Consider the following 19363-nt stretch of genomic DNA (forward strand, 5'->3'; position numbering starts at 1 on the left):
TGTTGCGTTTTTTTACTCATTAATTGTCCGTGAGAGTAAATACTACGCTGACAAAAAAGACAAAGGAAGAGAGGGATATTGTACATCCAATTACACACTCAAACTTGGCTGTAAATACTGTTTAAATGGTGCTATAGCCCAAAGTTAGCTTTGCCTGTTAGCATGTTAGCTTCTTCTTCGGGATTCTATTAGTGTGTATTGCTTGCTCCAACGCGGTGGCAGCAAAGTTGAATTTTTTGTTTCTGGCAGAGACACCGGGGGAGATGAAAGATCCCACCCAATCATCCCATTTACACTTGTATTGCCCCCAGAGGGACTACGAAAAGGATTTGTGAATCAAGAAGTCTGAGCATTTATTATTCCTAAAGATTTGGAAACATTAGATTAGCAAATGTAACGTGGATACTTTAACCCCTAAACCCCCACCTGAACCAAGCACATTGACTCCAATTAGGATTAGGAATTAGAAAAAAGTGTCAAAATAGCAACAAAAACGAGGATGAAAACACAACAAAACAGTGACAAAAACGTGGCAAAAAAGCGATGAAAAAGAGACAAAAATGTGTGACGAAAAAAGCAACAAAAACGCCACAAAATACCAGCAGAAAAGTGACAAAATCACAGAAAAATATGAAAAACGGACTCAATATGCAACCGAAAAGCCACAAAAGAGCAACAAAAGAGTGACAGAAATGCAGCAAAAAAAAGCAAAGAAAAGAAATGTCAAAAAAAGTGACATGGCAACAGTGCAAGGAAAAAGATCAGTTTAGATGAGTCTTGTAGGTCTTAGCTTTCAAATGAGGCGTTACACTGGCTTATAGGCTATAACTTTTCAAATTTGTATAAAACTAAACTGAAGAAAATGCACTTGGTTAAGGGGGGGGGGGGGGGGGGGGGTTAAGATGTTAAAGCAAATTTTATCAATTCGGCAAAAAGTGTTAATATGCAAAAAAAAAAGGCTGTAAACCTGACGATTGTCCCCTGACGAGTATTGCAAAGTAAAGCTTGCACTACCAAAGTAGAAATTGCAATGTTGATTAAATTCTATTCGATAGCCCAGCCCTAGTAGATGGATTCTTCTGTGAAGCCTTTGGGAATGTTAAAACTTGTCTCACAATTGGACTGTCTCAACCCTGCCTTTGACGACCTTTTCAGAGCGTATTGAAATAAGCGGGGGATGGGTCGTCGTCGCCGGCTTATAAATTGTTCGTCCTAGCAGGGGGCGTGTCTAAGTCTTTTCAAGCCTTAAGTGTGGGGGAAGTTAAGTCTTAAAACTCGTCTCTTGCCCGGAGGTTACTGCGAGTCCATTTACGTTCCCCTAAAAAAAAAAAATGATATGAGACGAGAGCAAGCAGAGATGAGTCATGTGGTCCGAACGACAGACACCGCATTCCCTCAGCTCTCCCAATTAATACTCACCTCACTGCGGGGAGATTGTCGTCCCTGCAGCCTCTTACCACTCTGCAGCATTCAGCATTTTGATCTGTTGTGACATTTCAGCTGGCACACGCTGCTTACTCCCACTAAAATAGTTTCTCAGACGCGTGTAGGTGTAATGATTGGTTTATACAAATTCGCAAGCAAGCTGTTGAGTTAATTGTTCTTTTCAGCTCTTTAACAGTTCATTAGATATTGTAGATTTTGTCCTTAATGCTAGTCTCTCTATTAGACTCACTATCTTCTTCCATGTGCAGTGATTCATATTGAAGTGGCCTGTTGTTCTTCCTCATATATCATAATAATAATAACTCAGCTATAATTGAACATTTTAAAGCAGTACGAAGTAACTCATGCACCTAGAGGTAATAAGCGGCACTGCAGGTGTCGTAGCATGTCGCAGTTTTTTACTCATTAATTGTCCGTGAGAGTAAATACTACGCTGACAGAAAAGAAAAAGGAAGAGAGGGATATTGTACATCTAATTACACAATGGAGATATTTTTTTTCACCCAAACTTGGCTGTAAATACAGTTTAAGTGGCGCTAGCCCGCAGTGAGCTTTGCACGTTAGCCTGTTAGCTTCTTCTTCATGATTCTGCTGGTGTGTATTGGTGACACCTACCCAGTGGTGGCGCAGTTGCAATTGTGGTTTTATGGCCAGACACCGGGGTGAGATGAAAGACCCCCCAATTATCCCATCAACACTTGTATTACCCCCAGAGGGACTATGAAAAGGATTTATTAAGGTAAAAAAGTTGCGTTAAAGCAGAACTAAGTAAAACATGCCCCTAGAGGCCATAAGCGCTACTGCAGGTGTGGTGGCATGTTACGTGAGAATAAATACTAACCTGAAAGAAAAAAAAACAAAGGGCATAAATATTGTTTAAGTGGCGCTAGCCCGCAGTTAGCTTGGCCCGTTTGCCTGTTAGCTGCTTCTTCATGATTCCATTAGTGCGTATTGGGGCTGCGGGTCGGAGCAGGGAGAGCTGCAAGTGTGGTTTTCTGGCCAGAGACACCAGGGGGAGATGAAAGACCCCCCCAATCATCCCATCGACACTTGTATTACCCCCAGAAGGACTACAAAAAGGATTTATTAAGGTAAACAAGTTACTTAGTACTGCTTTAAAACGAGGTGCTGGTGTCGACTCAGCCTTTGCACCCCATCCGAGCCGGTCCTGCCTGCAAAGAGCACACTTGCGTCAGCTGGCGGTTTGATCATCCGTAATGCAGTGGATTTACATGAAATAGTCACCAACTTGGCTCTACAATTTCTATTGCTTTGTAAATCAGACGACCTAGATTTCATTTGTGGAATACCAGAAGGGAAAAGTTGAATATGAAACAATGGCGCTTCTTGCTGAAAAGTGTTGCTGTATGCAGATCTAGAGCCTGCAGTTAAATCACGCTGTCTCTCATTGTTAACAACAAAGGGAATGGAGAACGCATTGCCGTTCGCCATTTTCAGCAGGAGACGAATCCAGCGTCTTTGAGAAAACTCTTCTGTAGTAATGGCATGTAAAAGGCTCTAACTCCAGTCCGTCCAACGCGGGTTTTGCATTGGTTTCACAACCCACTATTACAATAACCCAGGCCTGTTTGATTTATTGGGCTCACACAAAGCAATAACATTACCATTCCTGAAAGCTAATTTTCCCTATGAGCGCGCACAAACATATGATGAAATAGATGTTATGTATAATTTAATTATTAACGCTTTGCCCATACACATAACTCAGTGTTTAATGCGCTCTGATTCAAACCTTTGTGTTCCTGTAGCCCGCAGCACCGGCCAGATCATAGGCAGGAGAGAATAGTGGACATAATAAGTGTGACTTCTCGCTGCTCTCCGCTCAGAGCCCGGCGAGCCTATTTGACTGGAAATTTATTGAGTTTATTGAGCAAGAAGTGGTTGTGTAGTTAAAGAGTATGCATAAGAGAAGAAGAAAATGGAAATAAGGATGATACAAACCTTGATGATGAAACAGCTGATAGCATTTAGAAATAGTGAAAGATCTTAATAACAATTTTGATTGAATGTTTTAAATTGACTGTTGCCATAGAGGTTCTACATTATACGGGGGACAGAACAACATAGTAGCGAAAAAAATGAATTGTTAGCTGCCATGTCAGTACAGTGTTTTCCATTTTGAAATCTCTTTTGGTTTATCATTATGAAATGCAGTGGGAATCGCAAGAATCCGAGCAGTTAGGGCTGTGCAATAAATCAAGATTAATTTTGTTTTGTTTTGTATTTGATTTGTATTTAGTTATTCAAAAGACAATATGTAACAATTTCATCAGTTACAATACATGAGACAAACAAACACCAAGACAGGATTACAAAACAACACAAAATACAGTAGCTGTGTGATGATGTCATCAGGCCGCGCTGCTCAGTTTACTTGCGCAGGTGTGAGAGCTGGCCAGCAGGGGGCAGGTGTGAAACAGAGACCTCTCCTCAATCGAGGCATGCTTGAAATCATTTGTTGCATCATCGAGTAGCCCTAGTTTGAATTATTTGTATTATATATTTGAATGTTAAAAAATATAACGACTTAATGTGACCGTGAACAGTTGTTTGTCAGAACTCCTCCAGGCCTGTTGCAAAAAAAGAGTGCAAAACAACTCGATATATACATTTTGAAAGTATTTGTGACAATTTTTAAGATCGTAGACGCTAATCATGACATTGTTTCTGATTGCAAACATTGGTGAACCACATTGTTTGTAAGGAAGTATTCACAAGGCACATTTTTCCTGTTTATTGTCATGGTCAGAGCAGCAAGATGAGCCTACATTAAAATGAAGGAAGCTAAAACAACATATTATAAAACCGCATTATCTGCGTGTTGTTAGGGATGTGTTGTTACAAGTCTCTTATCGCTTTTCCCCTCGGGGCCAATCACTTTCCCCAAGGAGTTCATTGATTTGCATTGATTTAGCCTGGTTTAGGTCACTCTTTGGCCCTCATTTATCCAGGGCAGGAACTGGTACAAAGTGCGCTCTTGTGATCTCTGACTACATTAATAATCATCATTTTAATGAAACTCTTATAAAACAGGGACTTCAAAGAAACTAAAGGCTGACTCTGCTCATGTACTGTACTTATTTCCAGTGCCTTTGAGTTGTTGCCAGATCTTTTGAAGGTCAACTCGGTCTTAGGCACGAGGCTTAACCCTTGTATTCTATGCCCATCAATCTCTGAAGTTCACAGTATAAACAATAAACCAATACTAGTGTTGGTCTGAGAAAGCACTGCTAAGGTATATCTGAACAAATGGCGCTTTGGTGCACACATTAATTCTGCGATAAATGACCAAACCCCTCCCTAGGGTCCAGCGCCGTGTGATCTATTGTGTCTCTCTCTCTCGGGCGGCGAACCTTTGAGTTAGTTTTTGGCGTTGGGGAAGGAGAGTGGCTGTGCTGACATGCTCCCCTCTCCCTCTCTGTGCAATCCCTTGTCCTTGTGGAGACAGAGGAGAAAAAGTGCACCAGGGGCTGACTTGGCTGTTCCTCTGAGCGCCGTCATAAATCCGAGAGAACATTTCTGAACATCTGTTGTGGATGATTAGCTCCGTGGCTAGCAGAGTCTGACCGCGGGGACTGAGGAAACCATTGTGTCGGAGTTTGTGTGCGTTAGCGCGCCTCCAACTCAAAGCTCTACCCGTTTGAAGCTGTTTGAGGATTGTGAAATATTTACTTCTAAGTTAACTGCGTTTTGATTCCCATTAATATCCTGTATTAATGGAAGTCCCCTGATAATGTTCTCTGCAGGGCATATTTAATTAACGCTTTTGAAACCACATTTCCAAATCAGTGCATTTCTTATTTGACAGTCATGGCAAATCATAATCGGCGACTGGCGCTCTTGCCTCATTGAAAGAATGTCCCGGGTTTGATTCCGGGGCCGCTTTTCTGTGTGGAGTTTCCATCTTCTCCTCTTGTCTCGTTACGAAAACACAACAAAAAAAAGCAATAAAAATAAGCCACAAAAAAGCAATGAAAGAGTGACAAAACGTTCTAGAAAAGCAACAATAAAACAACAAAAATGTGACAAAAATGCGACAAAAGCATGTCCAAAAAGCAACGAAATAAATAATGAAAAAACAACAAAAACATGACAAAAACACTTCAAAAATGTAACAAAAAGGCGGAAACAACGACAAAAAAAGGATCAGTTTTGTAGGCCTTTGCTTTCAAATGAGTCGTTACACTGTTGCTCTCGAGTCGAGAAGCTTTTAGACTTGGGTAAAGCCGAACCGGAGAAAATGCACTCGGTTAAGGCGGGGGAGGAAGTTGGAGGTTAAACTAGGACTGTCAAAATTAAAGCTTTAACTCATGATGAATCGAAAATATAATTAATTGTGATTAATCGTATCATACCAAACACACTTCTGTATCTGACCACACACTTGACCTGAAAGACAAAGCACTTGTATTAAGTACTCTTTTATGTAACAAAAGCGACAGAGAGCTACTAATGCATTAAAGAGGCTTATCTAATGATGCTATTTCAACGAAAAGGACTTTAATTTTATCCTTATACTTTATTTTATGTAGCCTAAAAGTTTGCATATTCTGTTCAAAATCTGTTTGAAATCTGTGCAGCAGATTCACCCAAAGAAAATGTATCTAAATGTGACTTATCATTAGGCCTGTCACAATATCAAAGTTCGATATATTGAGGCAGGAAAGTATCGCGATAAACGATATATTGACTCTAACGATACTACTGTATATAATGTCAACTCTCAATACAGTAAACTTTTGTTCTAAATGTGCATAATCATATCCTAAAATACCACACAAGCTGCAATAAACATGAAATATAATGTAACTCAAAGAAAAAATAGGAGGGGAATGCGAATAAATGTATAGATGATTAATATCGAGGCCAAAAATCGTAATCATCATGACAGTATGCTCGTGTAGAAATGTTGAAAACCTTGGACGAGCGAGATTCCCATTTTAAGCTGTTTGGCTTTTCCCATAGAATTATGAAACTATTTGGTTCATGAAATGTGAGAAAACGCTTTAAATTTGAGTGTTTTGTGTCGGCCATGACGGCTGTATTTTTAAACATTACCTTCGAAAAAACAACATACCAAAATTCCTTCACAAACTCATTTCGAGTTAAATCCAAAGTCACAGTCTCAGGTTCTTTAGTCCCGCTTCTCACCACCTTCTACTTAGCTCCACATTCTTTACTCGAACAAACAGCGCAGATAACACATAATGGATTCTCTAAGCCAGAACAAGAACACCCATCACGTGTGCTCCTATAGCTTTTCTTTCTCTCTCTGCCCACTTCAGGTGCGCTCCGAATGTAGCCTGTGATTGGTCAAAGTTCAAAAGGTAAGTCCCTCGATGCCTCTTCCCCTCCCCGCAACCTCCCTCCCCTCCCTCCCTCCCTCCCTCCTCCTGCTCTCTCCCAGTTTGAAATCCTACACCTCTGACATCACGCGGTGGGTTGGCTTCTCCCAGGCCATCCCCGGGAACTGCTGCTCAGTGTGGGAACCAGCGCAGCCAGGGAAGGACCTCTCTCGTGAGCCGCTGCGCTACTGGGAACGTATTTGTAGCGGAGAGACTGAGGACTCCTTTATTTTGTTTTGTGTTTTTTTTTTTTTTACCCAACTGCTAACACTGGACTGAAAGCGAAACAAAGGGGGAGTGTACTATTTTTTTTCCCTTTCTTTCATAAAACATCATACAGGGATTTTGTGGATACTGCTGGATTTTCTTGTGAAGGATTTTGGATTGTCCGACTTTGGAATTGAAGGAAATAAAGACTGGGATTTATTCTTTGACTGGACGTAATTGACATGCATTGGTAAGTGCGAACTCCCAACACGGCCGCTGTACAACTTTTTGTGTGGAGTGGTTTCATGCTGCTGCGCTGGTCAACTTCACGGCACAGGTGCAGTGCATGTTTGGAAACTGAACTTTTGGACACACAAACTCAGACTTTTCTCATTAACCCCATAAAATCCCTTCTCCCATTTAAATCAAGTAACCATAGCAAGTTGACTTTCCCTCACAGATCACGAAATATATTACATGTGCACCGAGAGAAAACTGTTCCATTATGAGAAAATATATCTGTTATTTGTTAGTTGTCTGTCAAATTCCAAACTCATGTAACCTAAGGTGTATTTTCTTTTATAAACAAGTTTGTACATTCAATATTTAACAAATAGTCTTTTCATTTAATTATTTACTCAAAGTTAATGTGTTACATTTTAATAGCTTTAGCTAGAACATATGTTCCAGAAGAAGATTATATTTAACAGATCAACCTCTTCAGAGACAAAGAAATGGTTGATAATGTTTTTACACCAAGCTTTTTGAGAATTACAAACAAAATTGATAGTCCATACAAGCAAATGTTTTTCTTTTCAAACTCAGCCGTGACTTGGACTTAGCTTCCCTTCAGGGAAAAAAAGAAGTCTTCTCTCAATCAAAACATACCTTAACAAATTGACTCTTCCCACAAAAGTTACCAAATAAGTTGATGTGCTACACTTCAATGGTCAGGTATTTTCTTACGATTCTTTTGTCCGCTTTCTCCTTTGTCCTTGCTCACTCTTGCTTGTTAAGCCAAAACAATAGTTAACCTCGTCTTGGCTTAGCTCTATTGGCTGGCTCTCTGGCAAATTGCCCTGTCTGGTGCGAACCCTCCCCTTCCTTATTCAGAGCACTTTGAATAGAAGGGCCATAGAATGTCCCCTAGCTACCGCTGCTAAGGTGAGGCGCCATGCTGCTACCGCATTATAGGCCTACGCCAGGGCCAAAGCAACCTGTTTTTCCAGTTGTCTCTATCTCCCTGGGCAATCTGGAGGCTAACGTTTCAGCAACAAGAATTCGAGTCAGGAGCAGACACAGAATGGCTTTGAAATCCCAGATAATTGTAGTGAACTTTCCAAAGTCACAAATTATGATCCGTCGACAAGATCCTCTGAAGTTTAGCCTGTAATACGAGGTCTGAGTAAATTAAAAAAGATGGATTTTGACTTTAAAGTTGCATTAAAACATTACAGAGCCGTGTCTCACAACAATGTCCCCAGATGTCTGTTGCAATGTATTATGTTCTGAGTTTAGAGAGTAATAAAAAGTTTACAAGCTGAGTTTTGAAACTTTTGGATGAGCTGAACTTTGCCTGTGTCTTGTAGGTCATAATAACGTAGCAGCCGTTGCACAGTAGGTTTGTTGCTCAACAAAAGGAGCTGTTGTCAGTGGGAGAAAAGTGCTTTTGCTACTTTTTGATCAAAGCTGTAATAAGTTTTGAGTAAGTAGAGTGCAGACACGACTGCACTGGTTTTCTTTATTAAGGCTTCCTCAGGGCTTCACCTTGCAGCATCAACAAACTGAACTGTGTGTTCCTCGTTCCTCATGGCTGGAGAATCTGAACTTGATCCATTATTTACATGAAATGTATGATTATTTCATTTGATGATTCAGCACTGTGACTCTCCGAGCAACTCTGCCCCACTCATGTTGAAGTGGTAGTGAACCTGATTTATGAGGGTGACCTTGGGGCGAAACTTAAGCTGGACTTGTACTGGACTACTGCTGCTAAAATGTCCTCTCAGCTGCTCAGGAGCATCAACAAACAAGACACAGTGTGTTGGCTCTCGTCCCTAGTTTAAACAACCTCAGTGCTCATTGGGCGACCTGCAGGTCGCCAGACCTCACCTTCGACATTGGGCCATCGACCCTGAATTCCTCATTCACAACAATCATTCTGCCTCTGCTAATGTCCCAGAGACACATTAAGACATGCCCAGGAAGTGACCTGAGGAAGCAGCACTGTCCATTTAGACCTTATTAGATTTAGAGAAAACATACAAAATATCCGTTAGAGGCGGCCTCGCCTCCAGCCTTTCCTTCTGTACAAAACACCATTCGCTCCAGTCAATCACTCAATCTCCTCCCTTCCGGATTTCTCCAAAGTAATTATGGGCTAAGCATATAGATTTTCCCATAGAACTTGATTTCTTATCATTGGTGAATTGGATGATGTGTAATGGTCTGTTAACGCATGATGGATTTGCTTAATCACTCTTGTCCCTGTTGGGACATGAAAGGGGCTGCTTACAATCACAGATCAATGACTGTGAAGTCGCTGGTGTCAGAGCCAGACATTTGCCTCTGTTGCATACTGTATGAGTAGTAAAACTATACCCGCTCCAGTCGGGTCACTAAAGTTCAGTGCACTGTTGCTAAAGCTGCCACTGAGCTTTGTTTATGATCGGCTCTGGAAATTAAAAATGTCAGCGCATGGAAGATTTTTCATTTGTCTAGTGTCAGGCTTGTAGCTGTGTCGGTGACAAGGTCAGAAGTGTTTTATGATGACAAGGCGTAATTGTCAATCTCCCGTTCTTTACCGAATAACATGTTTATGCAGCGATGGATGAGAGCGGCGATAGGGGCCTGCTCTGCGCAATGTCAATCAGTGGGACCTCCGCCGGATGTGTTTGTGATTGGCACGCTCTGCTCCCCGTTCTGACACCTCTTCTCTCCTGACTCTCCCTTATTCATAGTGACAGCAGCTGAGGAAAAGGTTTAGAGAAATCACCCTTTTACCACTAAAATCATCAATGTTTTGACAAGAAAGCTTTTCCTCTTGAAACCCCAAGCACCACCCATTTGAAGAAATAACCTTTGCTTTTGCTTTTGTCTGCATAAACACACACCTCAAGGCTCTGACATGAGATCATTTTAGATGGGACGTCTTTTTTACGAAATGTAGTTGAAATTCTGTAGCATCTTATGAATATGCGTCTGTTACAAACTTGAACCCTTTAGCTTGTCACGGTATTACTTCAGCTTTCTTGTTAGGCATAAGAGACCTTCTTGTACTTTTGGCCTGAATGAATGAAACCCCTGCATTATGCAGCCGGTCTCCTCAATGGGAACATAAATTTCCTTCTTGCTAAAATGTCTTTCCATTACCTACCCAGACTCGTTCAAATAGCCTCCATTTGCAGGCGAAGTGCCGTGTACATTTTCAGCTACTTTGAAGCAAGTAATGGGAAGTGTGAGTGTATGTTTTGTTACGTGATGCGAGTCATTATCTATTGTAACACCCAGACATATATATATATATATATATATATAAGAGCTTTTATGCTTGGTGTGGAGCTGGATCACCAGGTTAGTCGGATATTTGTCCTAACACATTATTATCCAGAACTTGTGTATTCATGACATACTTTCTGCTCATATACAGTGAAATGTGAGTAATAATGTAAGCAAGTGGTTTGACAGTGATATTGTTTGCTTTACTAAAACATTAAAGACAGCGGAGCTTAGGAAAAGTGCAGAAGAGACGGAGCTGATGATATTCTCTTGGAGAGGGAATAGAAATGTCTAACAACCTATTGTCTATAAAGTTTCTGTATGGCACTCAAGCTAAAGTGTTCTCAGGACATACTATCAAACCAGGCATGTGGTTATGGAAAACTGTTTAAACATTTTTAATTATTGGTATTGTATGCGAGTTGTTAAACTGGTATTCCATTGCTTGCAGAATATACTTCGCATGTAGTAACACTTTCTTTTTCACCTTGTATCTCAACCTCTAAAGTGGAGATTACTCTTCTTCCTGCCAAACTCCGGGGCCCCTCGCCTTGTTTTGGGGGAAGATGGATGGAGATTCATTTGGTTTCATTATAATGTCTGATTTATTTATAGTGTGGCTGGGGCTGTCGGATCTCCGCGGCCCTGTGAGGATGCCGGGGGGCTGAGGCGTTGATGAAACATTCCTGTGTCCGGGGGGTATTCTCTGAGGAGAGCTCGGCTGGTTTAAACCAGGGCCAGCGAGGTGACAATGGAGAGGAGCTGCCGCCAAGGCTTCTACAATGCAATTCTACCTCTGTGCAATCGTGACGGACTGCTCCTCTGCGAGAGTATTGCGTCAAATTATCAGTAGTAGAAGGAAATGTGACTGGATTGGCACTAACGCCACATGGAACGCCATCACTTTATTGCTGTAAATATCTTCATTTTGCAAAGACAACGGTAAAACAATACATGAATTCAAAATAAGATATCAAACTTTGGAGGGATGGGACAGAGCCTATAAATATTTGATCGTGAGTGTGGAGTTTGGAGTACCCACTGCACCAGTCCCAAAACCGTTATCTGGATCTCTTCCTTCAGCCTCGCCGATTACGCAGCACAACCTCTGAGCAGGGATGCTGTCTGCCTAGTAATTTGATGGCTAATCCCCTGCCTCTTCCCTACAAATCTCTTTCCTGATAAAGGGGTTGCCTCTACATTACTAAACATGGGAGACTCGGCTGCCTGTGCTGCCAGTCAGACTAGAGAACTGGTTGAAAATTTTGTGAAATAGCAGAAGTGGGTTTAAGTAGTTTTGTCAAGTGAGATTTGTGTAGAAGTCAAATATTCAGATCAAATTGTGTCAAGAGAAGTCAGAGCTAAGTGTTCAGGGTTGTTGAAGATGTGGAGAAGTGACTGAAAATGGGGGAAAAAAAACTTTGCTCCAATGAAATTCACGAAATCACTCAATCTAGTTTTAAATAGATGCATCAGTGGTTCATGTAAAAAGATATACATATATATATATATTTACATAGAACTTGCAGCATATGTTCCTGTCAAGATAAAACAAAGAAATGTCTATTTTATATTGTCTTCCAAAAAGCCCTTAGTTTTGTTGAATCATTGCTGCCCATGATCCTGCTTTTGTTCTCATCTTACTGAACAAAGCTAATTTTCAGGCGAAATTGATCACGCCAATCTACTAAATGGCAAAGTAGTACACAAAAGACTGGATTTAATGCCCTGTGTAAATAATGTATTTTCCGAAGGCATCGGTCAAAGCTGAAAGAACGACTTAATGGTTTTCTGGTGAGCTGCGAGCGTCTCAGGAGCCTTTAGTCTCACAGAGAGTGCTACATACAGTCCATTATTAATGCACATTCATTAGCTTTTTGACCCGTATACGTTATCGTAATGATCACAGCCATGCTGCCACGGCGAGACACGATGGCTCACTTAAAAGGATTTCACTTCCTCAGATCCTCCTTGACAGGTTAGCTCAGAGCTGACCGGACTGACTGTAAGGCCAAGCCCTGTTAGATTGTAGGCTGCAGCAACATGAGTGTTTTATAATATAGGAAATGACAGGATGTCTGCATCTCGGTGTTTCTTACCTCCACTGACGGTAAACCATGACTTTGAATGGAAGCGCACAGTCATCATTATAACAATCACGCTTGTTTGACTGGAGCCCGGAGATTGGATAAGCTTGTGTTTGCCGAGGGGAAGAAATCCAAAGAGTTTAGAGCCGACTTCAGACTGAATTTATTTGGGAAAATACTGTATTTTGAATTGTCAACAAAACCTATGAGTGTGACATCTTCCGTATCACAGCCGTGAAATCTGATGTCAGAAGTGACGCACAGATATTCTTCCAACAATGTGGATTTGAAAGACGTTACAAGCAAGTTTGTGACTAAAGACATGGAAGACAGTGAGTGACTTGTCTGCCACATACAGGTAATTGGCTTCAAATTCTACTGCCAGAATCTTGTGAAAGGAAACAAGGCAAATAAAGACAGTGAAGTTAAAAAGAGTTCTTTGATTAAATTACGAGATACCGCGCAGGAGGAGTCTACGCTACAGAGAACTGTCAAGGTTTCCCAACTCCTTTGCTAGTTCAAGTTATGTAGATTTGATTTGATTGAACGATACTTTGACCAGTATGACCCACACAGAACTTGTTCATAGGAATAAACACAGTTAACCAGATCTTATCAAGAGAAATCGTCCATTGCCAGTATCTTGACTAAGCTACAACCTCCCTTTGTTTTCTTTCACCGTTTACCACCTCGGTTGCTGGTTCCCGGAAGAATCACTAAAAAGCCCTCAAGTAAATCGAATGCGACTTGTTGTGCCTAAATATGCTCCGCTTTCCCTAACCGGAGCTGGCAAGACGGCATTATCGCAGTCCATTGAGTGAGCGGGGCTTTATGACTGGTGCATTGGCGGTGATGGCTTTTCATCCGCGGACCTGACAGAAGCACTTTGGACGTCCGGGCGGATGCGGGGCGCTGAGTGACACGTCCTGTCCGGGGCCGCCTCTCTGTTCGCGATGGGGACCGGTGCTCCCTCTAATCGCTGTCACACACTTAGATGACACGTCAGGAAGAATTTAGGGACATCTCCATTTTGAGCACATCGACAGTCATGGCGGCGCAAATGGACTGAAGTGGAGAGGGGTTCAAGATTTGGGCGGATAGGTGGGCTTTTAGCGATATTTGACAAACTCTTCTGGAAATTCAGACTCCATCCGTCTTGGTATAGCTTTTCTTTGAGCGAGTCCAGGCTCTTGCTGAAATGTTTGGCATTTGACATGTCTTTTGAATGAGGAAAAGTGTCTTTTACTTTGTTATTCCTTGAAAAGACGCACTACCTTCCAGTTGCCTTGTCTGATTGAATTATAGGCCCTAACTAGTAATAATGACAATGTTTTCAAATGTTGGATTTCTTGGCTACTGATTGGTTTTGCAGGAAGCATAAAGTGTACAGGTTAACAGAACCTTATTATCTCCATCGTGGTATAAAGAAATGAGAGATTTGGTTGAAGGATGTATACATTACAAAGTGAACGCAACAGCTTGCATTTGAAGATGATTATATAGATAAGTGCGTCAAATGCCTCTAAGAGAAGTACTTATATCACTTTTTCTCCACCCACATAGCTACCAGCGTTCTTAGTGGAAAAGAAATCTTTGCTTATTAAATATTGACCTATTTTCTCAAGGATTTTCTTCAATTTATTTGCATGACTGTGACATCTGTCGCCTTGACTAATAAGAATTGCTTCTGTTTGACAGTTGCACCCACTCTACAACATAACCAGTTGTGTTAATAATCCATGCTGAAGCTTTGCAGATGGCCCTAACTAGATATGTCCCAATGTATACAGTATGTATATGTGTCCACTGTCCGGTAGTGCAACAGTGGCTCTACACCGGCGGTAATTGATTGTCTGGAGGCTGTCTTGGCTGCAGGTAAATCCTATCTGCTGCTCTACACCGTGAGGGGGGAGAGGGTATAAATAAGTCTTCCAAGGACTACGCATTTCAGAATAACTAGGTGGATGCTGTGGGGGAAAAGGACAAGCTGACGAGATAACACTGCATGGAGACGGTAGGCAAGGAAGCCGGAACAGGCTAGTTTTAATATGGATGGTATAATCAGGGACAAACTGGAAATGGACTTAATATTAGCCAAATTTAGACTGAATTACACCTCGAAATGTCCTTATTTCCATTTCACTTTGTCCGCTGTTGTTTGTTCCTGTTGCGAAGTACCCTTTAGGTTTGCTTTTTGAAGCAGACTGACTGAGTAATTCGCTGTGCCCCCAGGAAGCGGTAAAAATAGTTCTGGACATCTAATGGTAGGAGATTTTGATGTGAGATAATCAAGATGAAAAACCTCCTGGAAGGATTGCATTACAGATAAGACAAGAAAAGTAAGTTCTTTAGGCCATAGCTATTGAAAAAGAATGAATGCAGTTGCTTTAATTTGATCTTGTATCTTAATGGCTACTGTATATGGTATATAAGATAGTTAGTTACTAACTAGTTAGTTGCTGTTACTGGATTGCACATTTCCTGTCTATTTTGCACCCCCTGAGTGTTTCTTGAGAGCTGATGGAACAAGTGAATTTCTCCATTGTGCGATCATTAAAGTCCTGTCTTATCTCTCTTATCTCTCTTATCTTATGTCATTTTCATGTCTCATTTGCAAAAATCAAAGCTTCTTGTTTTGACAGTATACTGTATAGCAGTTTCTCAAGTGGTATGGCTTCGGGACCCACCGTCCCACCCATCCTATAGGGATAGGATGACAAGCCGTGACCCAAATAAACATTTTATTTGTGCATATGTTGTATAAAATACGGTATTTTCCACACACATTATTATTGAACTAGCAGCAGGTGCCGATAAGACTGAAACCCCACTAGTTGAGAGTCACTGCTGTGGTTACTGTATTTGAGCATTTACCCTCTGTCTATTTAACATTGGTCAGCCATAATAGCCATACAGCAACCAACGTCTATATGGCGGCAGGTAGAGTGATTCTTTGTTAGTTTACTTACATTTCACGCTAGGTGGTTTATCCGTTGTTTGTTTGGCCAGGTAGAAAATGACCCATGATTCAATGGTTCAAACCTGCTGATTTGGACCATCCATATGTTTGGTTATTGTTATTTTTCATCCATAATGTTGCGTAATATGTCAACAGGACTATTACATAATCCCCCAAACAACAGAATAACTGGAAACTTGTTATCACCCGATTGCCTGGAGAATGCCCATCCGGATCTTAAGCCGGAGAGATTGGTCCCAGCGAGGGAGGCAAAGGTAGTAATGAGGGCGTCTGACGAGTGCAGGTCATCGCGGTGTGTCTCCGGCCTGTCAGTTGGAATGGATCCCGGTAGTAGGGAAAAAAAAGAAATCGATTTTATCTCTCACAGCCTTGTCGAGCCGTTGTTCCTCACTCTTCCTGTCCATCAGTCTGCCACTTCCAAGATGGAGGACAAGGCAGAATTGCCGCAAAGACCCCCCTCTACTGTCCAGATACTTTCTCATTACCTACGAGGTGGCCTGAGGTGAAGGGAGCCAAGAAAGAACTGAGGGAAAAAAGAAAAAAAAAAAAAACCTGCTCTGACTCTGCACTTCTGGTCAAGATAACTTTACAAGAAAAAAAAAAAATGCCCGGCTAATTTAATACAAACAAAACAAATTGCTTTTTCGTCCACAACAGGATTAAGAACTTTGAAGGTTTTTCTGCTCAACTGGCTTTTGGGGTTGGGCGCGCAGTTGGCTATTGTTTGTAAAGAGCAATATAGAAATTATTTTGCCGCTTTAATTGACTCGGAATAAAAGTGTCGACAAAGGAAATTAATAAACTATGGGACCAAGGGAGCAGAGGTTTATGCTCCTTTAATGATTCTCATGCAAAAGTAATGGGTAGACCATAAGTACCTATAACTCCTAATAGAAAGTGTCACATGAAACGGAGGTTTGAGTTGTCTCTTGTAGCATTTATGCCAGTGCTGGTGTGGAATAACGGATCAATGACCTGTTGCTAGTGTTATTTTGATGGTGGTCAGGCCTATAGTGCTATAGCTTCATTTCCCTAAGTTAACAGATTCCTTAGCTCTTGATCCCCCAGATTTGGCCAAACTCCATTTCGGTGTCAAGATCCCCCTGTGTGCAGTATATCCACCTCTTGTACCGCCTTTGAAATATGGCCGCCTGCGTGGATGACCAGGGATCACTCTAATTTATCGCTCCATAGATAGCGATAGCTTTATGGGCACACTACACTTGTTTAATGAACAGCGGCTAAAATGGGAGTTTTGCTGCCCTTTATCAGTGTTAGCCTATCTTCCCCGCCGCCGGTCTCTTTTACATTTTAAATCCTCGGGCCCTCCTGAGAGCCATGGGGGATATATGGTTCCATCTGCTCCGACAGACCGGCCCGCGAGATAGAGGCGCGGCGAGAGAGGGGTAGACTGGCGGCTTATTAGACGAAGCTGCCTCCTTTTTACCGGTTAGTCTGGGCTGAGAGGATCGGCGTCTGGATCCGGCGAAAGAAGGGCTGGGGAAGCGCCAGGATTAGGACCTCAGGGATCCTCCTCCTCCTCCACATTTGCAATGGTAACTAACCTAGTGTTAAAGCTCTGCAGTCTTAGGCACTCAGGTAGAGCAGGAGCCCCAGGGTTTCTCTCCACAGCCAACTTCTCTTTGCTAAAAGGTAGATTCCCAGAATAGTCTGCTGTTTTGTGTGGGCTGTTATACAATTCACTCCCTGCTCACAAAGACGCTGCCCTTATACATCTCGTCAGCTGGTATTTGCTGGCCATGACTAGCTCTATAAGTATATAAACGGGCTACTTCATGTTTTAATTAAACAACAAATGCCTCCTCCTTGTCTCTAATCACTTGTCTAATTTATTTTAATGCCGCTATTGTACATTTTGAGATTATATTAAACGTGTTGGGCATTGTGAGAGCCAAATGCAGATTGCGGCTTAGCTAAGTCACGCAATGTATTACAAAAGCAATGTTCTAACTCTGTTGTGGCTGATTTCATTGGCAGTAGTTGCATTATTACCTCAGGTCTATCTGCAGTGTGTCTATTGCACTGTTTTGATGATAGAAAACACAGACAAATATGCAATCACTTTGATATGCTTAAAGCCACACTGCGTAAGATTTTACTCAATAAATAAAATAGAAATACAAGCATTTCTTTTATGACAGATATTTTCATCATTGAAAAATGCCTCATACATGTACAAACAAACGTGCTTTTGCTGTGAGCGGCTCAGCTCTCCTAAGACATGACTGTAACTTTATCGGGAGTGGGGACGTCTCCAGCTCGTCTCCATGGTGATGTGCGTAAAGTCAGCAGAATTTGAGATTTAAACAGTTTAGGTTCTCATCCAAATCCATTTTTTGATTACCCACTGCAGCAACAGCATTTTCTGTGTCGAGCTGGTCACTAGGAGCATGTTTTGTACTGATGGCAACAGTATAGTCTAAAATGTTACAGCGTGTGCCTTTAAAAACACATTTTTGCTAGTCTATGATCTTAAGGTACTTAGTAAAACAAAGGTCCTGACTTTATTCTAACACTGATCCAGCTTCTTTCCAAGAAGAGTATATTTTTGTGTGGCATTTTAAAATTGAAATGCAAATCCAGCCTGGGTTTTGCCTTTCTAAATGGAGCCTTATGCTTTGTCTCAGCCGCCAGCAGGTACAGTGTTTTAGTTTCCCACCACAAATGCGTGATTACATAGGAGGTGCTTTTCTAGGCCCTCTGTTAGTTAGTGTAACCCTCCCCTGTGTCAACACTGCTCTCTGTACCTTGGACTCTCATGTTATTATTATGCCTGGGACTTGAAAACGCCTCCCACCGAAATACCCTCCAAGGTATCGCAGTGAAACACTGTCTGTGAAAGCGACTTTTGTCTTGGATCTTTTGGGAATACAGTAAGCCGCTCCGCGTTTCAGGGTGAGTGTAGTAGATGCGATAAGAACTGTGTCTGAGCATGCAGACTGACACGCGGAGATCATTCACACAGTGAGCAATTAAACGTTGTTGACCGAAAGCCAACGGTTGCATTTTAACTAAAACCTCCCACTGCCAAAGCAACTGCTGCCAGAATAAGTAAGCGAAAAGTAATTAGTCTAAAACTGCTTGAATATTAATGTGGACTTTTGAACTCCAAAGAGGCAGTCGAAAGTCGGCGTTCAAGTCTGTGTTTTTGGATCAAAGAAAGGTAATTTAGTGCAGGGATGCCAGGGGAATGTGGTACAGTGTGACTTGGATGCTCAGAGTAAACTAGATCTGATTAGCTGAATGTAAAGTAAGAACCAGTAAAGTCTTATATGGTCTATTATCTTATCTTTATATTCATTTTTTAATGCTGAGTATGTTTTTGAGAAGTGAACATTAACATGCAACTTCATAAAGAACACATAGACCCAATGCAAACGTGTCCAAAATGTAACTAATCTTATGTGAGTCACTTTGTCTGGTGTGTGTGAACATCCCTGCAGTGCCCTACAGTGCTACATTGTGGTCATGTGGGCCTCGGAAGACTCTATAGTAGCCTCTTTTGCGCTGATCCATGGTCCCAGCCCGTTACAGTGACTAATCCAGCCCGACACCAAGCAGATTTACAATACCCCCCTACCCTAAGCACCAACTCACTGCAGTTAATTGATTTAGAACAATGGAGACACCTGCTGAATGGAAGCAAGCCCCCGAAACCCAATCTCTGCTACATGCCACAATCTTTCCACTGCACATTTCAAAACACAAGCACTCGCTCCATATCAAGGTATCGTGAAGTCAGTGTGTTCTATGTAAAT

The 19363-nt window shown here is 41.7% G+C and overlaps 1 protein-coding gene across 12 annotated transcripts in view; it reads left to right on the top strand.

The window, feature by feature from the left end:
* The window catches only part of LOC306972931 (receptor-type tyrosine-protein phosphatase F), a 312548-nt gene that overhangs the window by 82318 nt on the left and 210867 nt on the right, over positions 1-19363 (top strand). Inside the window, exon 3 of one of the 12 annotated variants that reach the window (XM_079569644.1) lies at positions 6753-6794. The exons of 10 other annotated variants lie outside the window; for them this stretch is intronic. The gene's annotated coding sequence lies outside the window, so the exon portion shown is untranslated. Of the gene's footprint in view, positions 1-6752; positions 6795-6945; positions 7270-19363 lie in introns of those variants that run through there. One more of the 12 variants, XM_079569645.1, reaches the window with a different exon arrangement.

Source organism: Gobius niger (genome assembly GCF_951799975.1).
Source record: "Gobius niger genome assembly, chromosome: 13".
Taxonomy (NCBI): domain Eukaryota; kingdom Metazoa; phylum Chordata; class Actinopteri; order Gobiiformes; family Gobiidae; genus Gobius; species Gobius niger.